The sequence below is a fragment of the Oryctolagus cuniculus genome, chromosome 2 (assembly GCF_051225735.1).
Source record: "Oryctolagus cuniculus isolate XC-2025 breed Fujian yellow rabbit chromosome 2, ASM5122573v1, whole genome shotgun sequence".
NCBI lineage: Eukaryota > Metazoa > Chordata > Mammalia > Lagomorpha > Leporidae > Oryctolagus > Oryctolagus cuniculus.
In genome coordinates this window covers 108,808,939-108,830,743 of record NC_142868.1, presented here as the reverse complement: position 1 = coordinate 108,830,743, position 21,805 = coordinate 108,808,939, and the positions used below count along the sequence as shown (strand labels likewise).

The 21,805-nt window shown below is 44.8% G+C and overlaps 1 long non-coding RNA gene across 5 annotated transcripts in view; it reads right to left on the bottom strand.

Annotated features, from left to right (window-relative positions):
* Positions 1-5,839: 5,839 nt before the first annotated feature.
* LOC108175989 (uncharacterized) overlaps positions 5,840-21,805 on the bottom strand; it is a 58,973-nt gene continuing 43,007 nt past the window's right edge. For 4 of the 5 annotated variants that reach the window (XR_016230163.1, XR_016230160.1, XR_016230161.1 and 1 more), the window contains exons 3-8: positions 16,899-17,079; positions 13,963-14,234; positions 11,569-11,659; positions 8,567-8,764; positions 7,833-7,993; positions 5,840-6,323 (exon numbers count right to left, since the gene is read on the bottom strand). This is a non-coding gene — a long non-coding RNA (uncharacterized LOC108175989). The remainder of the gene's footprint in view (positions 6,324-7,832; positions 7,994-8,566; positions 8,765-11,568; positions 11,660-13,962; positions 14,235-16,898; positions 17,080-21,805) is intronic. The other variant, XR_016230164.1, reaches the window with a different exon arrangement.

The following is a 21,805-nucleotide window of genomic DNA, read 5'->3' as shown; positions in this document are numbered from 1 at the left end:
CAGCTTGGGCCAGTGTGAACTGGGCAAGCAAAAGAGATCACGGACCCACAAAATATCCCGAGAAAACAAAAAGGTTCTGTGGACAGAGACAGCTCAGTGATACACAAATGCACTTCTCCTAAAGCTTTAGAAGACCTGCCCTTTCTTGAAATGGTGAAACACAGTGGTGGCTTCTGCAGGGAGGACACTAGAACTGTGTCTTTCGTGGTGGACCAGGAGTGACCAGGTGGCCGTATGAGCATAGAGTGAGGACTGAGCTGGCAGAGCCAGGAGGCAGGACTGGGAATGAAGTCTCCGGGAGCATGCTGGGACACTGTCCTGCAGGTAGGTGGGGCTTGCCGAACCGGGCCATGAACAAGGAGGTGATGTGTTGTCTCCCCATCACTCCATAGGAGGAGCTGAGGATTGTGCATTACAGAATGCAGTTGCTGCCTACACAGAGCATGTGAGCGTGTCCTGGGGGCTCCCTTGTTTTATAATGTGCGATGGTGGTGAATTGCATGGCTTATCAATGAGGAACTGAGTCCCAGGAGTGAAAAGCAGCCTGACACCAGCGAGCAGTCATTCCAAAGGTGTGTAGGTAATAACAAGTTAATATTACTGATGAACTGGAGAATGGAAGAAATTACCTTCTTTAAAGATTTATTTATTTATTTGAAATTCAGAGTTTCACAGAGAGAGAGGAGAGGCAGAGAGAGAGAGACGGAGGTCTCCTATCCACTGGTTCACTCCCCAGTTGGCCCAACTGGAGCTGCGCTGATCCGAAGCCAGGAGCCAAAGAGCTTCCTCCAGGTCTTCCCACATGGGTCCAAGGGCCCAAGGACTTGGGCCATCTTCCACTGCTTTCCGAGGCCACAGTGGAGAGCTGGCTCAGAAGTGGAGCAGCCGGGACTCAAACCAGCATCCATATGGGATGCAGACAGTGGCTTTACCTGCTATGCCACAGCACCAACCCCAGAAATGACATTTTGCCAAGGCATTGATCACCTTCCAATCCTTGAGGGTAGGCAGGGTCCCTGTGGGAAGCAGATGGCCCAAAATGGGTAACTGGGTAGAGGCTAATGAAGAATCTCTTTGCAGAGGTCCTGCCAGGCCTAAGAAAACCAAAACAGTGAAGAACGGCTTTCACTCCTAAGCTCTTGGAGGCATTGGAGAGAGCTGATTCACTCCACTGGGAAGGGTCAGTCTCACCAACTCACAAATTCCTTCCATTCCATTAGGGAAAGTAACAGTCTCGACAGTGGAGGGCTGGTTCCCTCCGGCAGGGAAGGCGGACACTCTCCAGTGAGGACAGGTGACTCCCTCCGTTGATGAGGACAAGCTCATTCCATTAGGGAGCTCTAATTCCCACCACTGGAGAGGAAGGGCTGATTCCCTCGGTTGGGAAAAGCTGATCCCACTGCTTGGAAGGCTTCATTTCCTCCCAAGAAGAACCCAATTCGGTCACAATTGGCTGCCGTCCTTGAGGGACTGAGGCATCAGTTCCCTGAGCTCACTGTCCTGCTCTTCGTTGTCCTACTCCAGAAGCAGTGGGAACCTGAGGGCAAGGAAGCTGTTCTTGCCTTTCTCCTTGATGACCCCCTGCTCAAAGTTCTGCACAGCAGGGCCGGAAGTGGTAGGCAGGCGTCTGCTGGGGCAAACGAAAAATGCTCAGCCGAGGTACTGTGCACTTTACCTCTAAATGCTCACTTCTGATTGCCTACCTTCCCTGACTAGAGCATAAGCTCCTGGAGGACAAGGGAGTAGCCACTTTGTCCCCCACTGTGTCCCAAGGACCTGCACATAACCTGCTTCCAAACCACGTTTGTGGAAGACTGAATATAAGCAAAGGAAAAGAAAATGCTTACCCAGTATTTAACAGCAAGTAAGTAATAAGAGACAGGCAGCATCTCTTACAAGGTAAAAATATCCCCTAACAGGGTGTCTCCCTGCAGTAAATGGGTTCTTATTTGGCCATTCTGCCCAAAGCAATATAGCCAAAATATATGAGAAGGAAAATACAGCAGGGTACAAAATTTGCTGAAAAGATTATATTTGTGCTTTGCTTGGAGTGAAGAAAAGGTTTGGAACTAGAGTATTTTAAATTGCCTTTAAAAAAATACAAGAACTATATCTTTTGCCCAGCTTTTCAGACCAGCGGTCTTAAGAATGAGGGGACAGTTGCCAGAATTATTCAAGAAACTGTGTTAAACAGCAGAAAGATGACAGGTTGTTGGATTTTCTGCCAGGGGAGGTTTTAGAGACCAATGTTGTCTGGATTTGATGACAGGTAATGACATTAAGTAATTACAAAACTAATCACATTTGGAGCGGTGGAAGCTGAGATCATGATAAGCATAATCAAATCCCTGACTTCGGGGCTTCGGGAATCAGAGGATAAGTTTTCTCCTCTTGCAAAGCTTGACCAGATGCATTTCAGGGTCCTTTGTCTGAATAGTTTGGAAGCTGCAGGCAGCATCGAGAGTGGAAACCAGCACTCTGCATTGCGGTGTGCACACTGGCTAGAGCGGTGCTCCTCTAGGGGGCTGTGCTGTAAGGGGCTCCACATGAGACCTCAATGGCTGAAGATGAGCTGTGCCCATCCCATGGTCGGGAGCTCCACGAGGGTAAGTCTGACCCTATCAACCCCTTTTCTCTTCCTCTACAAGTCTGAAGACCTGGACTTGCCTCTCCTTCACTGGACAGACCACAGCCCACTGAAACCTCAACTTCTTCTCCTACAAAATAAAGATAAAAATGCCTCTCCCATTTGCCTTAGCTTCTTGATATGAGAATCTATTGCTTCTTCTATGTGTTATAAAACTGCCTTAACTATAAAGCGTATTGCTCTTATTGAGCCAAATTAAATGCTCAAGGACTTATGACATGAGCACCTCCATCACCAGAAAGGTGGGGAATTATTAAAATCAAGAAGCTGGCCACCTGCTAGTGGTCAGTGCCCCTTCCACCCCTTTCTCTCTTCCCTCTTGCTCTCTCGGGCCCCCTGGGAGAAAGAGTACAAGGCTGTCTCCTTCAAAGCCTTTCCATCCCTTTAATGAGACAATAGAGCAGTGAGCTGTGCCATGAAAATGCCCTGGCCATTCTTCTCATCTACTAACATTCCTGAAGCCCCAGTGTAAAACTTGAAAGGAACTGAAATCCCAAATGTAAATACTATCTTTCAGTCACTTGGAAAAGTATCTACCTCTACTTTCTCTCTCTGATCAACTCACTCACCCCCAATTAATGTTGTCCTTTGAGTTAAACCTCATTTTTCAGAAACCAGGCAATCGCTTAAGAAAGAGAAAAACATTAAGAGACCCAGATTTCAATGAAGTCTGCTGTTGATTTTTTTTTTTTTTTTTTGGTGATTCTGGGGAAGGCATTACTCTCTTGGCAACCTGGAGGCAAAAAACTCAAAGAAATAATGAAGATTGTGATGACCACAGCAGGCAAGAACTGAGACATTTGCTGTCTTGCTCGCCCTGGCCCTGCTTTAGAGCAAAATTATGAGAGTACTTCCAAAAGTTCTTGGAAAGTGAATTCTAAAAGATGTTTATTTCAGTGCAAAAAATTTTTTTTGAAACCCATGCATAGTTTTTTCATGGCACACATGTTCCACGAACTTTTTGAAGACCTCCTTCCCACCATTGTGTGAGAAAAATGTGAGGACTACCAAATTGTCCATGACAATGGAGAGTCTGCTTTCAGGTGAAAGACTTCAGGGAATACAGTATTTTCCTGGTACTTTTTTAGTGCAATGTATTTAACTGGAGCTTTACAAAACCGTGCTGGGTTATTTTCAACGTGCAATCAAATAAACATCCAATCTTACTTTTTTTAAGCTGCATTGTTTCTTAATTGCTGAACTCATACCGATCATGCAAGGGAGCAGTGATTTAGCACACCAGCACATGCAAACACACACAGGCACCACATAAATACGACAGAGGAGACCACTGATACAGATATAATTTTTAATGTGTTTTGTCATTGAATGCCTATCTGAGGAAAAGAGTCTCCACGAAAACAGATTTAAAACAACAGGCAGTTTAATCAGATAAGTACACAGCATTCATCTCTGTCCCCAGCAAGATGATTGCATTATAATGAATGAAGGGAAGCAGCTCATCCGAATACATCTCCTCTGAACAACAGAGTGAAACCAACTGTCACAGAACCCTTTCCCGGGGTGGGGCCTGGAGCAGGGTGATCACCATCACCAGGCAGCACTACTAGAAACGAGCCAAGGAAAGAAGTGATACAATTTAGAATTTCATTTCAGAAGATTTTTTCTTCCAAGTTCACTCGATTTCCTATCAGGAGTTCAGCTCGGCAGCACAACTCAGCAACTTTGGGAAGCCCTGTGGGGTGCAGCGTAAGTCTCCTTCTGTGGGCACTCAGAGATGGGCAATGCCTGTCAAGGAAGTCCAAAGGGAGGAACCTGGAGCGAACCTCCTCCTCTCAAACCAAATGCAGAAGGTGAGGCTCCTCGATTCCAAGGCCATCTATGGACAGCTATCAGAGTGGGCTTGCTGCTCGCTGCTCTCGTGAAATGACAGTGTTACATTTGCTCCTGAGGATACAGCTCTGCCATGGTGGTACTGAGCATCCATTGTCTCCTAGGTAGCCAGGGGTTGGTCAGAGAGCCTGGCTGGGAGTCCCAGCGCCAGCATACTGGGCCAGCGGCTGACACGAAGGCATTCATTGGCTCCCACGGTGTGCCAGCTGTGTTACAAGGTCCTTATCCTCCACCCCCCACAGAATCACAGGATCAAAGGAGCTAAGTCCTGAGGTTCTCTCCACGTCACAGACAATGTGAACGGAGAGAAAGTGATTTGCCTAAGACCACACGGTTATTAAATGTTTAGAGGCATTCAGAGCCAGAGCCAGGTAGTTGACTCAGAATACCAGGCAACCTCCATGTGGCTGCTCAAAGGAACTGAATTTGGTTGAATGGAAGATCGAGAAAGCAGCAGGCTGAAAGAACGCAGGAAATGACTGGGCTCATTTTTAATCATCCCAAAACGATGGAAACTGATTCTCCTCTTCAATCTCAGCAGTGTTCAGGAATTACAGAGAGAAAAGCATCCTCTTTCTACTTCCCTTCCAGAATCTCCACCCAAAAGGGTGCATAAGGGAACCAGTCCCAGGACACACAAGCACGTCATAGATTGCCAGGGAACCAGAGATCAGCACAAGACACCAGAGCTGTGTACCCCAACAGCTCTGCCCTGTACCCCCCAGAAACCTCATGGTTCTGGGTTCTACCCTGGGACCAATGCAACAGTGGAAGGCAAGTATCCTCTTTGTGGCCCATCACAAACTATGCATTTTCACTGTCACAGGTGTGTTCTTGGTGTGATTGGCATGTGATTGTGTAGTTGGTATGATCCTCAGTCCACAAGGCGGGCATGTAAGAAATACAACTTTTAAACAGTTTAGTTTCTGTTTGGAAGCCTCATACTCCAAAGGTGGCAGAAACTCCATCCTGGGGCCTCACCTTCCCCTAAAGTGTGCCTTCGGTCCTTAGGGCTGGCAAGGGAAGAGGCCTCAGTCCTGGATGTCATGAGTCTATTCAAGCAACCTCTGAGATCCAACTCCATCTCTCCACATGGTCCTCAGACATTGGTTCGCCCAAACTGCCTTGCACCTGCTCTTATTCCACCCTTATGTCCCCTTCCCCAGGTTTGACCCTCTCCGTAGTGACGGATCACAGCCCCACAGACTCATTTACTGGTTACGCTGGGTTCCCTCAAGTCTCCAGTTGGGCTCTAAGGCCTATCTATCCCCCTAAAGACTGGGGCTGATCCAAGACTAAGCAGTACTGTAAAGGGTTGCCTCTGGATGAATGAAACAGAAATCCAACAACAGAGGTGTAGCAAGTAGAAATTTATTATGAGACAAAAACATCAGATACAGAACTCAAAGGTGTAATCAAGGAACAAGTCCCTTTCTGTCCTCCAGCCTGGCCACAGTTGAGCAACTGAGCACATGAGCACCTGAGAAGGAAGGAGTCAGAAATGAAAGAATCAACAAAGAGATGGGGGCCCGAAGTAATGCCTGGTAGGGGAAAAAAGGATAAAAACAGTCTTAGTCCAGTTTTGTGGCTATAAAAGAATACCTGAAACCAGGTAATTCATAAAGCAAAGAGGTTTGTTTTGGTTCATGGCTCTGGAGGCTAAGAACTCCAAAAATGGGCGGCCACATTGGCGAAGGTTCTGTGCAGCATCAAATCACGACTGAGGGGAGGAGGGGAGTGGTTGGTTGGTGCTGTCATCTCATATGGACACTGGTTCAGGTCCCAGCTGCTCCACTTCCGATCCAGCGCCCTGCTGATGCACCTGGAAAAGCAGTGGAAGACGGCTCAAGTGCTTGGGCCCTTGCACCCACATAGGAAATCTGGATGAAAACTCCTGATGCCTGGCTTCAGCCTGCCCCAGCCCCGGCTGTTGTGGCCATTTGGGGAGTGAACCAGCAGATGGAAGATCTCTGTCTCTCCTTCCCCATCTGCATCTCTGCCTTTGAAATTAATAAATAAATCTTTTTTTAAGAAAAAAGAATTGTGTCTACAAATCACATTGAATCTATTTAATTAAAAATTTGTAAAATAATTTTAAAAACTCACAACTGGTTGTGAGACTTGGATTGAGTTCCCACCTCCTGGTGCTGATCTGGTCCTACCTGTCTATTGCTGGCATTTGGAAAGTGAACCAAAGATAGGATCTCTCTCTCTCTCTCTCTCTCTCTCAAATAAACAAAAGGCAGTTTTTAAGAGAAGTAAAACTGGGGCCCAATGTTATGCCGTAGGGGGTAAGGCCACCACCTGTGCTGCCAGCATCCCATATGGGTCCTGGTTCCAGTCCTGGCTGCTCCACTTCTTATCCAGCTCTCTGCTGTGGCCTGGGAAGGCAGTGGAAGAAGACCCAAGTTCTTGGTCCCCTGCACCCATGTGGGAGACCCGGAAGAAACTCCTGGCTCCTGGCTTCAGATTGGCCCAGCTCTGGCAGTTGCAACCATTTGGGGAGTGAACTAGTGGATGGAAGACCTCTCTCTCTCTCTCTCTCTCTCTCTCTCTCTCTGCCTCTGCCACTCTATAACTCTGCCTTTCAAATAAATAAATAAATAATCTTTAAGAAGAAGAAGAAGAGGAGGAGGAGGAGGTGGGGAGGAGGAGGAGGAAGTGGAGGAGGAGGAGGAAGGAGAAGTGAGTGTCTGGATTGAATCACAGACAGCTACAAGGAGATGTAGTTCAGCTGGAATGAAGGAAGAGATTCCTGTTTCTGCATCAGAAGAAGGGTCTGCAGCCCTTCTTCCAAAAGCTAACCCTATTCCAGATCAGAGACCAAGTTCTTGTGAGGACTGGCTTGTGGAGTTGCTGTGAGGACTAAGGAGATCACTGGTTCCTGCTAATGTGAACCCTGGGAGACATCAGGTGATGACTCAAGTACTTGGGCTCTTGCTACCCACATGGGAGACCTGGATGGAGTTCTCAGCTCCTGGCTTAGGGCTGCTCCGACTCTGGATATTGCAGGCATTTAGGAGGAGAATCAGCAGATAGAAAACCCATCTTCCTTCTTCCCTCCCTCCCCTTCCTTCCTTCCTTCCTTCCTTCCTTCCTTCCTTCCTTCCTTCCTTCCTTCTTTCTTTCCTTCCCTGTCTTTCAGTCTGTCGTCCTCTTTCAAGTAAATAAGAATAAATAAAACCTTAAAAATACCAAATCTGAAATGTTCCCAAATCCAAATATTTTTTGAGTGTTAACATGATGCCACAAGTACAGAATTCCCCACTTGACTACAGGGGATGGGTGGTAGTCAAAACACAGGTGCACTAAAAATGTTATATAAAATTACCTTCAGGCTACATGCATAAGTTGCACATGAAATATGAATGGATTTCATGTATATACTTGGGTCCCATTCCCAAGATGTCTCAGGATGTGTCCAAGATCTGGAAAAAATCTGAACTTGGGAACACTTCTGGCCACACGCATTTTGGATAAGGGAGACTCAACCTGTACGTATAAACCATTAAAAACAGCGCACAAGTTAATAGTAGCAAAAGTAGCAGTAGTAATACAGTAATATTTCCTATAGTTTTCAAAGATGTTTAACTTTCTTTCAGAGTACTGCTTAATCACATTGAGGATATGGTCATTTATTGCAGTGGAATTTTATACTGTGCTGAAAGATTTATTTCCCCTCTATAAAGTGTTTCCAACACAGTGACAATTTTTCTCAGCAGAATACCTGCTAAATGACTAGAATTAGAAAAAGAAATGTAATCCCCAGCAAATGGAAGGCAATTCACTCCAGCACAGTCAAGTTAAATAAATTAGTTAATATTTACAAATTTCTTACAGGTGAAAAGTGTTATCTGGCAGCTCTAAGTTCTGCTATGAATGTGCCTTTTGTGTGCTGAAACAAATGATATTCCTTAAAACAGCAGAGTCCTTGGCCCTGGAAATGTCTAAGAAGTAGCACAACTTCACGGATGGAGTACAGAGTTGGATATCACCACACCAAATTCAGTCAACAGACAGCCCCCTGTAGGGGAAACCTGAAAGGGGTAGAGCTTAATACCATACCTCTCAGATGTCTTTTCAGGTGACAACTGTACAAAGGAAAATTCTGGAACACTGTTTTTTTTTTTTTTTTTTTCCATTGGGCAACTTCATTGGCACCTTTGTTCTGGAGCATACAAATGACTTCTTGATTCACGATAAATCCAAAGAGAACATGTGGTCAATTGCATTAAATATGAGGAAAATATTGGCAAGCATTTGCTGTCAAAAGGAAAAGATCAAAAACAGAAAATTTCAAGAATTTCACTTATCTCAAGGCAAATTTAATGTTTTGGTAGGAGCAGGTTCCTCCAAGCACATTTGATGATCATCATCTCAAAAATTACAAGACATGGGGATGGGATGTGACCTAGCAGTGAACATACTGATTAGGACACCCATGTCCTATAGTGGAATACCTAAATCTGCTCCTGGGCCCTGGCTCCTGACTCCAGCTTCCTGATAATGTGGACCCTGGAAGGCAGCCCTGGTGGCTCAAGTCCTTGGGTTCTTGCCATCCACGTGGGAGACCTAGATTGAATTCCCAGCTCCTGATGTCTGGCTCCTGAATGTTTTTGGCCTTTGGGGAATGAATCAATAGATGGAATTGTGCTCTCTCTCTCTCTCTCTCTCTCTCTCTCTAAAACATGAATAAAGACTTCTTTAAGAATTACAAGATACATCACTGAATAAATAGAATCTGAATGGGGCCTCTTACTTAAGAGATGGTAGAATAAGTCAATATCTGACTTTTAATATATGTCATTTAGCGGGATAATTGATATTTGACCATTTCTCTGATATGTATTTCCTTGGACTTTAGGTACAAAATCTTAACTTTCTTTGACAAGCCCAGGCTGTCTGCATCCTTTAGTTGACAGTACAATCTACTTTCATCAACACTTCAGTATCTCTCTTTCTCTTTTCTGTCACAGTATGGACACACAGAGAGACACATGCATACACACACAACATAAAACTGTCGCTCCCCGTCTTCATGGAGGAACGACACAGGACCCTGCGCTGTTCTTTTGTCTGCTCGGCCCTTCCCGGGTTTGCTGCTGGTTCTTCCCGGGTTGGCTACCATCCCTTCCACATCCGTGGAAGGGCGGTTCCCCCTAGCCACTTTCCCCACTTCCGCGGGGGAGTGGCACACCGCCGGCCGGCTCTCTCGGGGGCTGCACAGGTGTTCCTCATAGATGTTCCTGGTGCATGTTGTCTCTCTCCTCCTTTATAGTCCTCCTCCACCAATCCCAACTCTGCTACCCACACGCCAAGTACGCTGCTCTCCTCCAATCAGGAGCAGGTCCTACAGTTTATTGGTTGAACTGGAGGCAGCTGTGTAGAAGCTGTTTGCTCCTCTCCCAGCGCCATATTGTGGGAGAGCAGATGCATAGAATAAGTCTTAATTCCAGTAACTTAGTCTAGTCCGGGTTGCTCCCCACAAAAACAATGCCTCTGGCAACATTTTGTAAGAAAGATGGGATTGCCTTCTCTCTCCCATCTCACCTACTCTCTGTTCCACATCCCAAATAAAAGCCAGCTCCTTGGAAAGCACAGGGGAAATCAGGGGAATCCACGTACTTCTGCAGGCTCAGTCTCAGGAGTCCAAGGACAAAATGATTCAAAGTCCCTTATTTACAGAGTCATTGTTCTCCTGGAAATATTCAGCTTTCTTCCAGCTCATAGCTCTTTTTTTAAAATTTATTTATTTGAAAAAGTCAGCATTACAGAGAAGGAAAGGCAAAGGCAGAGAGAAAGAGGGAAGGAGAGACACAGGGAGAGAGATCTTCCATCCACTGGTTCACTCCACAAATGGTTGCAATGGTCAGGGCTGGGCCAGGCTGAAGCCAGGAGACAAGAACTTCATCTGGGTCTCCCATGTAGGTGAAGGGGTCCAAGGTCTTGGGCTATCTTCCACTGCTTTCCCAGGTGCATTAGCAGGGAGCTGGATCAGAAATGGATAAGCTGGGACTCAAACCAGCACCCATATAGGATGTCAGTGCAGCAGGTGGCAGCTTTACCCAGTATGCCACAGTGCCAGTCCCTATAATCAGCTCTTAAATAATAATCAAATGGTGAATAAATGAAAAAACAACCCAAATGACTGAACACTTCTGAAACCACAGCAACACATCATTAGAGGAAGTATTATGGTAAACTGGAAAGAGCTGAGACTTGAAGTCAGAAACTAGCTTCCAGGTCTTCCACTGGCTTACCACTTGATGTTACCTAAGTCTCATTTCCCTGAATGCCAAATAGAGATAATAACATCCACTCAGATGCTTTCTTACCACAAATATAGTACCCTAATAGTTTAGAAAACAGCTGGGTTCATATTGTCCGACTTGATCCTTCCAAACACCAGCTGGTGGCAAAGGGCACCCACCTGTTGGCCTGGAAACACAAGTCCATGATATGGATGGTAAGGCCTGAATGAATACAGTTAATAAAGTTGTACTCCAAGTTGGAAGTTCCAGCCATCTCTATAGCTTCTCCAGGTAGCATGGTCAGTGACTTGCAGCTGAGAGGACAACTGTTGGCCTCTTCCTGCCTTGAATCCGTCCTGCTTCCTGCCATCCATACTCTCCCTCTGAACAATCACAGAATTAAGACACCGCCAAGGGCCCTGAGCATTGTTTCAACTGAGTACTACTGGAAAAGCACTCACAAATTCACTTCTCAGCAGGGACTAAATATTTAACAGATGCTCAGTTAACGGGGCGGAGGATGTCAGGGCTTATACCCAGCCAGGACATATTTCAGGTTTCTTGGGCCATATGGTGTCTTTAACAACCACTCAAGGTGGTGCAAAAGCAGCCATTGGCAGCACATCAACAAATAGGTGTCTCCGTGCACCAATAAAACTTTATTGACAAAAACAGGTGGCAGCAGAGGTCTAGCCTGGGAGTCTTGTTTGCCCACCTTTTGGCTACACCAACTTGCAAAAACTCCTGTCAAAAGTCATATTAGCACTTGCTTCCGGAGGCAGAGTCCAGACAACTCCTGATTAGTAATACACGTACCCTGGCACTTGGTCCCTCTTCTCCGCCGTCCCTTGATAAGCGCCAACTGGCAGAGGGGACGTGGAGCATTTGTCCTCCAATTGCAGTTGTTCTGAAAGATAAAGCAGGGGCAGAGATTAAAACCAGACCCGAGGTCTTTGTGCCATACTCAGCATATCAAGTGCCCCTCTTGAAATCGTACTGAACTAGCTGTATACCTTAATAAAGGAAACAGAACTATTCTTTCACTTAATAGTCTTTTAGTAAGGGTATGGGGGGCCAGGTTTACCAAAGGCCCTTACAAAACGCCAGCTTGTAATAACGCTCCTTGGCACCACGGAATCTTTTTCATGTGAACCTACATGATCACTTTTCATTTTGTTTCTCAAGCACTCCGTGGCATCCATCCATGTATTAGGCTAATAACTGCATGAATCTAGTTAAAAGGAACCAAGCAATTATTTTAATTAGACGAGAACAAAAATAACACTCCTGGCTTCTGTTTTAAGGGGCAAGAAGGAAGTAGTCAGGGTTCAAAAAGACCCCACAAAATATTTTCGTGAAAGGAAAAATAATTAAGGCCAAATTTAGAATGTACTTGCAATAAATGGGCCAAATAAAATGAATGGCAGCACTGTGCACTGAGGGGCCATTCACAGAGAAGAGAGCCCCAGAAAGTGCATTTGTACGTGACACCGTGCGGACGGGATAGCCAATTTCACAAAGTGAAAGAAGTGTCTAGGAGAGACTTTAATGATCCTTGTGAATCTCTCACACAATTTCTAAAAGAGTTGCTGTGTAAACTCTTTTATTAATAAGAGAAAGAAGAAGGATATTGGTCAATTTGCCTTTTAAGTGGGCTTTTTTTTTTTTTCATTTAAACTCCTCAATTGCTCAAATTTGGTTCTCTGGAGGGGGTGGCTAATCCACTCTCTAAAAAGTGGATTCAGTCATAAGAGTATTTAAATCACCTACACCCAACTCAGTTACACACGAAGAGATTCTATCTCCAGATTTTCCAGAACCTTAGTCTTCCTATCTCTCTGCTGGTCATAGCATTATGACCATTTTATTCTATCTCAAACTTCCAAAAAGAGGTGAAATGAAACCTGAAATCATCAATGCAGAGACGAGATCCAGGTAGCCACCAGCTGGATGGGGCCAAGGGCATCTAACCTGTGCTGAGTCTTGAAGAACGGATTATCCAAGAGAATGATAACAATAGTCCATTCCAGGGAAAAAAGATTAGCACAGGCAAAAGCTGGAACACAAAGAATCCCAGATTCTAGCTAGCAGACAGGGCTGCAGGAATATCAAACCAAAGGCAAGAGTGAGACAAAAAGCAGGCTGGAGAGGCGAGCGAGAGCCGGGGGCTATGGTCTGAGAGGTGTTCTGCCAAGAGACCTGTGTGGGAAACTAACATCCAGGGTGGAAGTATTAAGAGGTGGAGCCTTTAGGAAATGATGAGCCCATGAGGGCTCCACTTTCATGAATAAGATTAGTATCCTCATAAAAGAGGCTTACAAGAGCCCCTTCTACCACGGGAGGATGTAGCAACAAGGCACCACCTACGAAGCAAGCACCAGGTGCTGAATTCATCAGCACCTTGATCTTGGACTCCACAGCATCCAGAACTGTGAGCGATAGATGTCTAGTGCTTATAAATTAGCCAGTTCAGGGTATTTTGTGAAGCAGCCTGAAAAGGCAAAGAGACCAGGTCATGGGAGAACTTGCACCACGTCAGTGAGCCTTGTAAGGCAATGCAGAGCCGTGAGCACTAGATTCTCAGACAAGGGTGACCACAGCCAGCTTTCCATTTTACAGTGAACAGTTGAATGGCTGAGCAGAGAACAAAATACACCCTGGGAAGCACACAAATGCCACAGCCCAGGCAAGAGCTAGGACAACAGTAGGTAGGAAAGCAGAAATGGGGTGATATATGATTTATACAGTACAGAAGGAGATTTTAAAAATTAGGTCTGGGGACTGGCCTTGTGGTGCAGAGGGTAAGAGGGTAATGCTGCCGCCTGCAAGGCTGGCATCCCATATTCAAGTGCTGATTTGAGTCCCAGCTGCTCTGCTTCAAATCCAGCTCCCTGCTAATGTGCCAGGAAAAACAGTGGCCCAAGTGCTGGGGCCCCAAACACCCACATGAGAGATCCAGATGGAATTGCAGGCTCCTGACTTCTGGCCCAGCCCAGCCCCAACCATTACAGCCATCTGGGGAGTGAACTAGCAAATAAAAGATCTCTATCTCTATCATTATCTCTATCTCTCTATTTCTCTCTATCTCTATCTCTGTTTTTATCTCTATCTATTTCAAATAAAAATAAAATATTTGAAAACAAATTTTTTAAATAATAATAAAGTCTGGAATAGTGGCTGAAGGAATCAAAAGTCAAACATAGAACTTACTTTGAAGATTCTTGGTGGGAATCAGTTGTTTTATCTGAATTTTCATTATGCATTCAAAAAGGCTTCTCCTATTATTGGTTCTCTTTTCAACTCGGTACGGGCCTTAATCATGGACTCCAGGATTGGAATGGAGTGACAGATTCCAACCTTGGACTCAAGAGCACCCAGCTCCAGTGCACCCGCAGAACACAGTCTCAGGCTACTTCCTTTCCAGTGCTAATTCACCCAAAAGCAGCCTGCTGCTGGAAGTCTAAGTCAAAATACACAGAAGCCTGGAAAGTAATAAAATTGTGGTAAATACTCAACCAGGACAAAGTCTGCATATCTGTCATTACCATTACCATACTGGAATTGAATTTTTAAAAGAATATAAGGTAGATACTTTTCATCTCATTTTATGAGCAAACTGAACCTTGATGAAACAACCAGTAAGGACTTATACATAAAAAATTACAGATAAATTTCACTTGAAAACCATAAAAATTAATTTTAACTAATATGAGCAAAACCCATGCAGCAATCCATAAAATATCACAAGCAAATTTATCCAAAATATAAGGTCAGCTTAATATTCCAGAAACCCACTCAGAGATGGCTATTTGGGCCAGTGATTAAGATGCCAATGATGACGACCATATCCTGCATCAGAGTACCTGGGTTCACCGTCTGGCTCTGGCTTCTGACTCCAGCATCCAGCTAATTATACGAACTTTGGGAGGCAGTGGTAGTGGCTCAAGTAATTGGGTTCCTGTCACCCACATGGGAAACCTGCATTGAATTCCTGGCTCCTGGTTCCAGTGCCTCCCTTCTCGTCCACACCCCTCAACCACCTGCTGTTTGCAGGCATTAGGGAAGTGAACCAGAGGATGGGAACTCTCTCTGTCTATCTGCCTCTCTCTTTCTGCCTTCCTGCTTCTCAATTTAAAAAAAAAATGTTTTATCATCCAATAATTCACCATGCACACAGAATAAAGGGAAAAAAGTCATATGATCACTCTCTAGATGAGTGCTTGATTTATGACAAAACTACCACGGCAGAGCATTGAAGAAAGGGAAGTCTTTTTCATCAGCAGTGCAGAGGGAATGCATGTCATACAGGGAAGAAAAAGCTTTGTCCAACCTTACACTGTATCAGTACTATGTGGATTATTGAAAGGTAGAGCAACAAGGAGGATACTTTCATGGCTTGGCATAAGCAGAGTTCCCTTAAATAGGGCATAGAAAGCATTGACCATGGAAGAAACTATTGGTAAGTTAGACTGTATTAAAATTAAAAGTATAGTTAAATTAAAATCATCTGTCCATCTAAAATACCATTTAAAGAGAGTGAAAGTCAAGCTTGGAGAGGGTAAATGATATTTGCAACCAAAAAGCTTCATACCTAGAATATATATATAAATATCTTCTTTTTTTAAAGATTTATTTTATGTATTTGAAAGGCACAGTTACAAAGAGAGAGAGAGAGAGAGAGAGAGAGAGAGAGAGAGAGAGAGATCTTCCATCTGCTGATTCACTCTCCAAACAGCCACACTGGCCAGGGCTGAGCCAGTCCAAAGTCAGGAACCAGGAGCTTCTTCCAGGTCTCCCATGTGGGTGCAGGGGCCCAAACACTTGGGCCATTTCCCTCTGATTTCCAAGGCCCATTAGCAGGAGTCCTGGGAAGCCAGGACTCAAACCAGAACCTATATGGGATGCTGGCACTGCAGGCAGCATTGCACAACCCCAAAATACCAGCCCCAAATGATATTTTGTGATTTGTTTTAACTCCTTCTCCAGGCACATTAGCAGGGGTCTGGATTGAAAGTGGAACAGTCAGGTCTTGAATCCATGTCCTTATGGCATGGCAGTGTTGCAGGTAGTGAATATATAAATATCTTCTAAAATCAATGAGAAAAATGAACGATCTAATAGGAAAATGAGGATAATTGAAAAAAAATTCACATAAGAGAATATACAAAAGGCCAATATACCTGAAAAAGATGCTTGATTTATTAATAGCCAAGGAAAGTGAATTAAAATCACAATGAAGGAGCCAGTACTGTGGCACAAGATTAAGCCACCACCTGCAGTGCCGGCATCCTATATGGGTGCCGGTTCAAGTCCTGGCTGCTCCACTTCCAATCCAGCTCCCTGCTATGGCCTGGGAGAGCAGTAAATGATGCCCTAAGTCCTTGGACCCTGGCACCCACGTGGGAGACCCTGAAGCAGCTCCTGGCTTTGGATCAGCTCTGCCCCAGCTGTTGTGGCCATTTGGGGAACAAAACAGCCTATGGAAGAAATCTTTCTGGTCTCTCTTCTCTCTCTCTCTCTCTAACTCTTTCAAATAAGTAAATAAATCTTTTTAAGAAAATAAGAAAACCCCAATGAGACTCTACCACCTGCCACAGAATTACCAAAACCAACACGACTGAGAATACCAGGTGCCAACAAGGATACAGAGCAGCTGCAACTGTTACCCACTGCTGGTGGGAGTGGAAACTGAGGCAATCTCTTGGGAAAAGCATTAGCTATTAAAGCTTAGTTATAGTCAGTCAAGTCTTACAATCCAGTAGCTTCCCCTTTAGTGTCTCCAAGACTGAACAGAAAGGATGCACACAGCACAGACACATGCAAAGGAAAGTTTGCAGCGGCATTCTTTGAAATCGCCTTAAACTCAAAACAACCCAAACGTTCATCAGGGTGGGTGAAATGGAGACACTGTGCCATAATAGTACAATCAAAGAAAATATGAGACAATACACTATGACATGCAGCTCACAAACACAATGTTCCTGAGACAATGAAAGCAGACACAAAAGGACACCTACTCATGCTAACTGTTCTCACCACAATAAAATTAAAATCTTTAAAGAGAATACCTTCCATATGACTCTATTTATACGAAGTTCAAGAAAAGGAAAACAAATCTTGGGGTCAGAAGTCAAGACAGTGGCTACCTTCAAGGCGGAAGGTGGAGTTCCGTTTCAAGGGCACATGAAAACATTGGCTATATTTTTTTCTTTTCCTGGGATGATGGCACATTGAGGCACATGCTTCCGCTCTTTGCGTCGTCCATCCATAGAGCCCCATGTTAGTCTCCTTTCTGTATCTATAATGAAATACCCGAAGTGGGGTAACCTACAAAGAAAAGAGGTTTATTTAGCTCATAGTCCTGGAAGCTCAAAGTCCCAACAGCATAACACCGACTCCAGCTCGGGCCTCCTTGGCCAGGTCACCTCAGAGCACACGGAACCACACAGTAGGAGTATGTGTGAGAGGGAGAGACGGCATGGCCAGAGGGCAGGGAGACACCAGGCTTGCTATTTTATAGTAACCCAGGTGACTAACCCTCCCTTCCTAAGGCACTGTCCCCAAAGACCTAAGCACTTCCCTCTACAGCTCCTACCACCTTCCAACACAGCCACACAGGGGACCAAAATTCTGACACATGGACCCTTGGGAGACAACCATATCCAAACCACACTGGAGAAAAACAGAAAGTGTTACAGAAATCGTTATTAAAATCAATCAGTTTTTTATTGGATGACCACGTTGGTTCTTACTTGAGCTCTATTTGTTCCTTCGGTCCGTTACAGAGCGGGGAAATAAGAACCATGCATATGATGTCAGGTCAGCGGTCTAAGAGGAAGAGAATGCCTTCCCCTGGGAGAAAATGAATAGAACATGGACCCTCTCCAGTTGAGCTAAGAGATGAGTAACTTGCGAAGTGGGAAAAACAAGAAAACAAAAGCTAATGGCTCAACGGATAAAACAATGAGAATCCTAAAAGGTTCATACACTTCTAGCCTTATAACAGCAAGCAGGGTTAAAAGGCGACAAGTTTAGGCTGGCTATCAGAAGAGGCTTTCTTATGAAATGTATAATTAACCTATAGCTGATAGTTTAATAAAATTGAACCTCCCCTCCCCAAATGAAAAAGATGAGCTATTTATAGCAGCCAAACCAGCATCTGCAGTTCACTGCCCCGCATTGTATTACAAAGACTCCCCCTGCTTCCAGGCAAAACCTGATCACCAGCTGGGGTCAGGAAGGAGTTTCCCTTTGGTGTAAGATTTCACAGCTCTGTTATCTATGATGCAGCAAAACTCTGGCGTTGGCACCACCACTCAGGGCACCTGGCCCTGGGAACCTGGCTATTGTTTTAATCCCCCGGATGGCAACACCTGTAGGCCTGATTTAAGGCAACACCCTGTGCTTTCAAAAGGTAAACACAATGAACATAATCGAAGCTCCTAACAAGACTGTTGTTACATCAACAATCTATAAATATATGGAAGAACGCAATGCTTGTGTGAAATAAACAGAAGGTGTGCCTACACCTAGGTAATTCACAAGACAGCTCTGTAATTTAGCAGCTTGGATCTCAATTGTTGCATTTTCAGGTATGAAACATTATGAAAAACACATATTATTCATCAAAGTGATTGTCCTGTGCACTTGTATACCTTCTATAATTTTTTTTCGGGGCTTTTTACTGCAAAGAAATCACTAGCTAATGACATTTCAGATTTTAGGAATTTTTTCTGATAGCACACTGTAATTCCCTCAGGGACAGAATTGTGAATAAGTGGATTTTTTTAAAGATCATTAACAGATATTACAAACCAATTCAAACTGAGCATTTTCTTTGCAAATTACCTTTAACTTTTAAAGCCATTGGAAAAAAAAAAAAAAAGACAGTGAGTGATTTAATTTACTTAACCTGTCTACAAACTGCAGCTTTAGATTCCAACGGCGATGGCTTTTCCAACCCAAAAAAACTCTCTAACTGTCTCTAATAGAGATATTTTTCTAAATTATCATACTCAATGAGTGATATCTCAAAAGTGAGCAGTGTTTATTTTTTTTCATTTAGCAAGTTTCCCTGGAATTGAGAGTGTTTATTCTACTGATATGTTTAAAGTAAAAACAGATCCCTGCTCTGTCTATATCTGTTGCTTAATTAAAACTCTCTAATAATTAGCTGGTTTATCATCTCCTGAGCAAATGGATGGTGGAGCTTTGCTGACGGAGTGTGAGGTGTTTTTTTTTAAAGGGAGAAGAGGAGGGCTCTTTTATTCAATGATCAAACCAGAGTTTCCAGGCTAAAGAGCTGATATTTAGGGTGAGAAGCACCTTTATTCCCTGCATACATCAGGTCTGATTCTTATTTGCATCAACACCCCGTTGTGTATGTTTTCCATTCAAAGAGTTCCTGTGGACTTCAAAGAGAGCTGCCTGCAAGGATGGGCTATGTGGGAGTCCTGACAGCTCCAGTACAGGCCAGAGCCAGGAGACACTGCGCCAAGAGTAGCTCCCACTGGAGCCCCCAGACCATGTCACAGAATTAAAGGGTCTCCCCTGCTTGGGTTTGCACCACCCCCCAGCACACGTGGGAAACGCCCCCACGGCCTGCCAGCCACTGCGCTGGCTTCTCCAGCTACCACTTCTAAATATTTGATGTGTGGAGGTCCATGTATAAGCAAGTATATTAATAAGAATAATCTTTGATATGGGTGTCCAGTGCTGACTACTTTAAAAAGGCTCATTGTTCAAGGTTTCCTCTTGCCTCTTTTAAAGTGAGAGGTTCAATTAGCACAAAACACACAAAGCAATTTCACATCCTCTAGATGTCCCGTAGACAAACTGGGAAGGAGTCTGCCCTGAAGGATGTTCTATTTGGGGAGAGATTCACGAAATGATTAAGGACAAAGGGGCATAGAGACCAACATTTCTTGAGTGTTTGTGTGTGCCAGACATTTTAATTCCTCTCTTTTAATCCTCACCAATACACAAGGGAACTTCGGAAAAAGTTTGTGGAAAATGAAATTAAAAGATAGGCTTACTGGGACCAGTATTGTGGCACAGCAGGTTAAGCCACCACATGTGACCCCAGCGTCTCATATGAGTGTCAGTTCAAATCCCTGCTGCTCTGCTTCCGATGCAGCTTCCTGCTAATGCACCTGGAAAAGCAGCAGGTGGTGGTCCAAATACTTGGGTTCCAGCCACTTATATTGGAGACACAGATAGAGTTCCTGGCTCCTAGCTTCAGTCTGGGCCAGCTCTAGATGCTTTGGCTATTGATGGGGTAAACCAATGAATGAAACTCCCTCTCTCTCTCTCTCTCTCTCTCTCTCTCTCCCCCTCCCTCTCTCTCTCCCTTCCTCCCTCCCTCTCCCTGTCTCCCTCCTTCCCTCCCTCTTCCTCTCTCCCTCTCTCCCTCTCTCCCTCTCTCTCTTTCTCACTTGCTCGTCCTCCCTTATCTCTGTCACTCTGCCTTTTGAATGAATAAACAAACTTTAAAAAAAAAAAAATAGAAGATAAGTTTACTTTGGTGTAAAGAAAATATTGAGGGGCCAGTGTTGTGGCGCAGTGGGTTAAGTTGCCATCTATGATAGTGGCATCCCATGTGAGCATTGGGTTTGAGTCCCGGCTGCTCCACTTCTGATCCAGCTTCCTGCTAAGGCACCTGGGAATGCAGCAGAAGATGGCCCAAATCCTTGCACCCATGTGCAAGACCCCCCAAGGACTCCTGACTCCTGGCTCCAACCTGGTAGGGAATAAATCAGCAGATGGAAAAACTCTCTCTCTTCTCTCTCTCTCTCTCTCTCTCTCCTGCTCCCTGTCTGTCTACAACTCTGCCTTTGAAATAAAGATTTTATTTTAAAAAAGGAAAGAAAATGTTGAAACAATCCATGCACAGTTTTTTCATAATAAGCATTTTTCATTAACTTTTTAAAGACCCCTCATGTGCATGGATTTCATAAAGTTTTTGCACCAGAATAAACTTCTCTTTTAATTCCACTTACCACAAAATTTTCGATCTTTCCTCATATTATGAGGAAGATGGTGCTACTCCCATGTTAAGATGCTAAAATGGGCTCTAGTAAGATCATTTAAATCACCTGCTCCTTCATCCCACAGCAGTAAGTGCAGGGCATGCTCTGGAACCCAGGTCCCTGCAACCCTCAAAGCCCAGGTTCATCTCTCTGCCTTATACTCTCTCTTCCGGTGGCTGCCAGTGCCAAATGCCAGGTGCATGCCATTTTTCTAAAGGGCTGGAACTCAGATTGTAGGTGCCTTTGTTTCAAGCTCAGAAAAGGGTGCCATACTCTACATGCTGCTGCTGAGACTGCCAAAGGATCATTTTGTCCCAAAGGGCTACCAGCAGGAGTGTGCTAGCAAATGCAGATTCCCAGGTGGTTGGTAATCCTCTCTGGCAGGATTCAATGCCTCATGTGTGTCCCAAAGTGCTGACAGACCTGGAGGGACCTCACACAGTGGCCTTTCTTGAAAATAATTCCATAGAGGGAGGGAGGGAGGCCAGGGCTACAGAGCAACAGAGGTCCCAGGTGCTCACCTGTGCTCATGAGCATAGCCAAAGCCATCCCAGCCACAAATGCTCACATGTTGGGAGTGGGGAGAAAGCCAGGACTCCCACTCACCTCCCTGGCCCTCACTCCAACCTCAGGATTTGGGGGCCCTGATTAAGGTGGGGTTGTGGATGTTCAGTGATTGTAGAGTGAGGCCAGGGAGACCAAGTCTCCTTTTTACCTGGCCAGCAGACACTAGCAGACCAGAAGTGGTGATGGGGACAGCCAGAGCCACCCCTAGTTTCTTCCTGCTCACCACAAACTCCTGCAACCAGGGCCTCTGAGGCCATTGGTGCAGCAAGGTCTGTCTCATCTCATGAACCACTGCTCCCCAGCTTGGCTAAGCAGCAGACTTTATTCTCACCTCCACAGCTTGGTCTTGCTGTGAAAATAAATCTACATGGCAGTAGGTGGCTTTTCATGTCCAGTTGTGGAATGATGGTCAAAACCAAAGTTTACAAATATGTCAAGTGAGATATTTCAGAACAGCA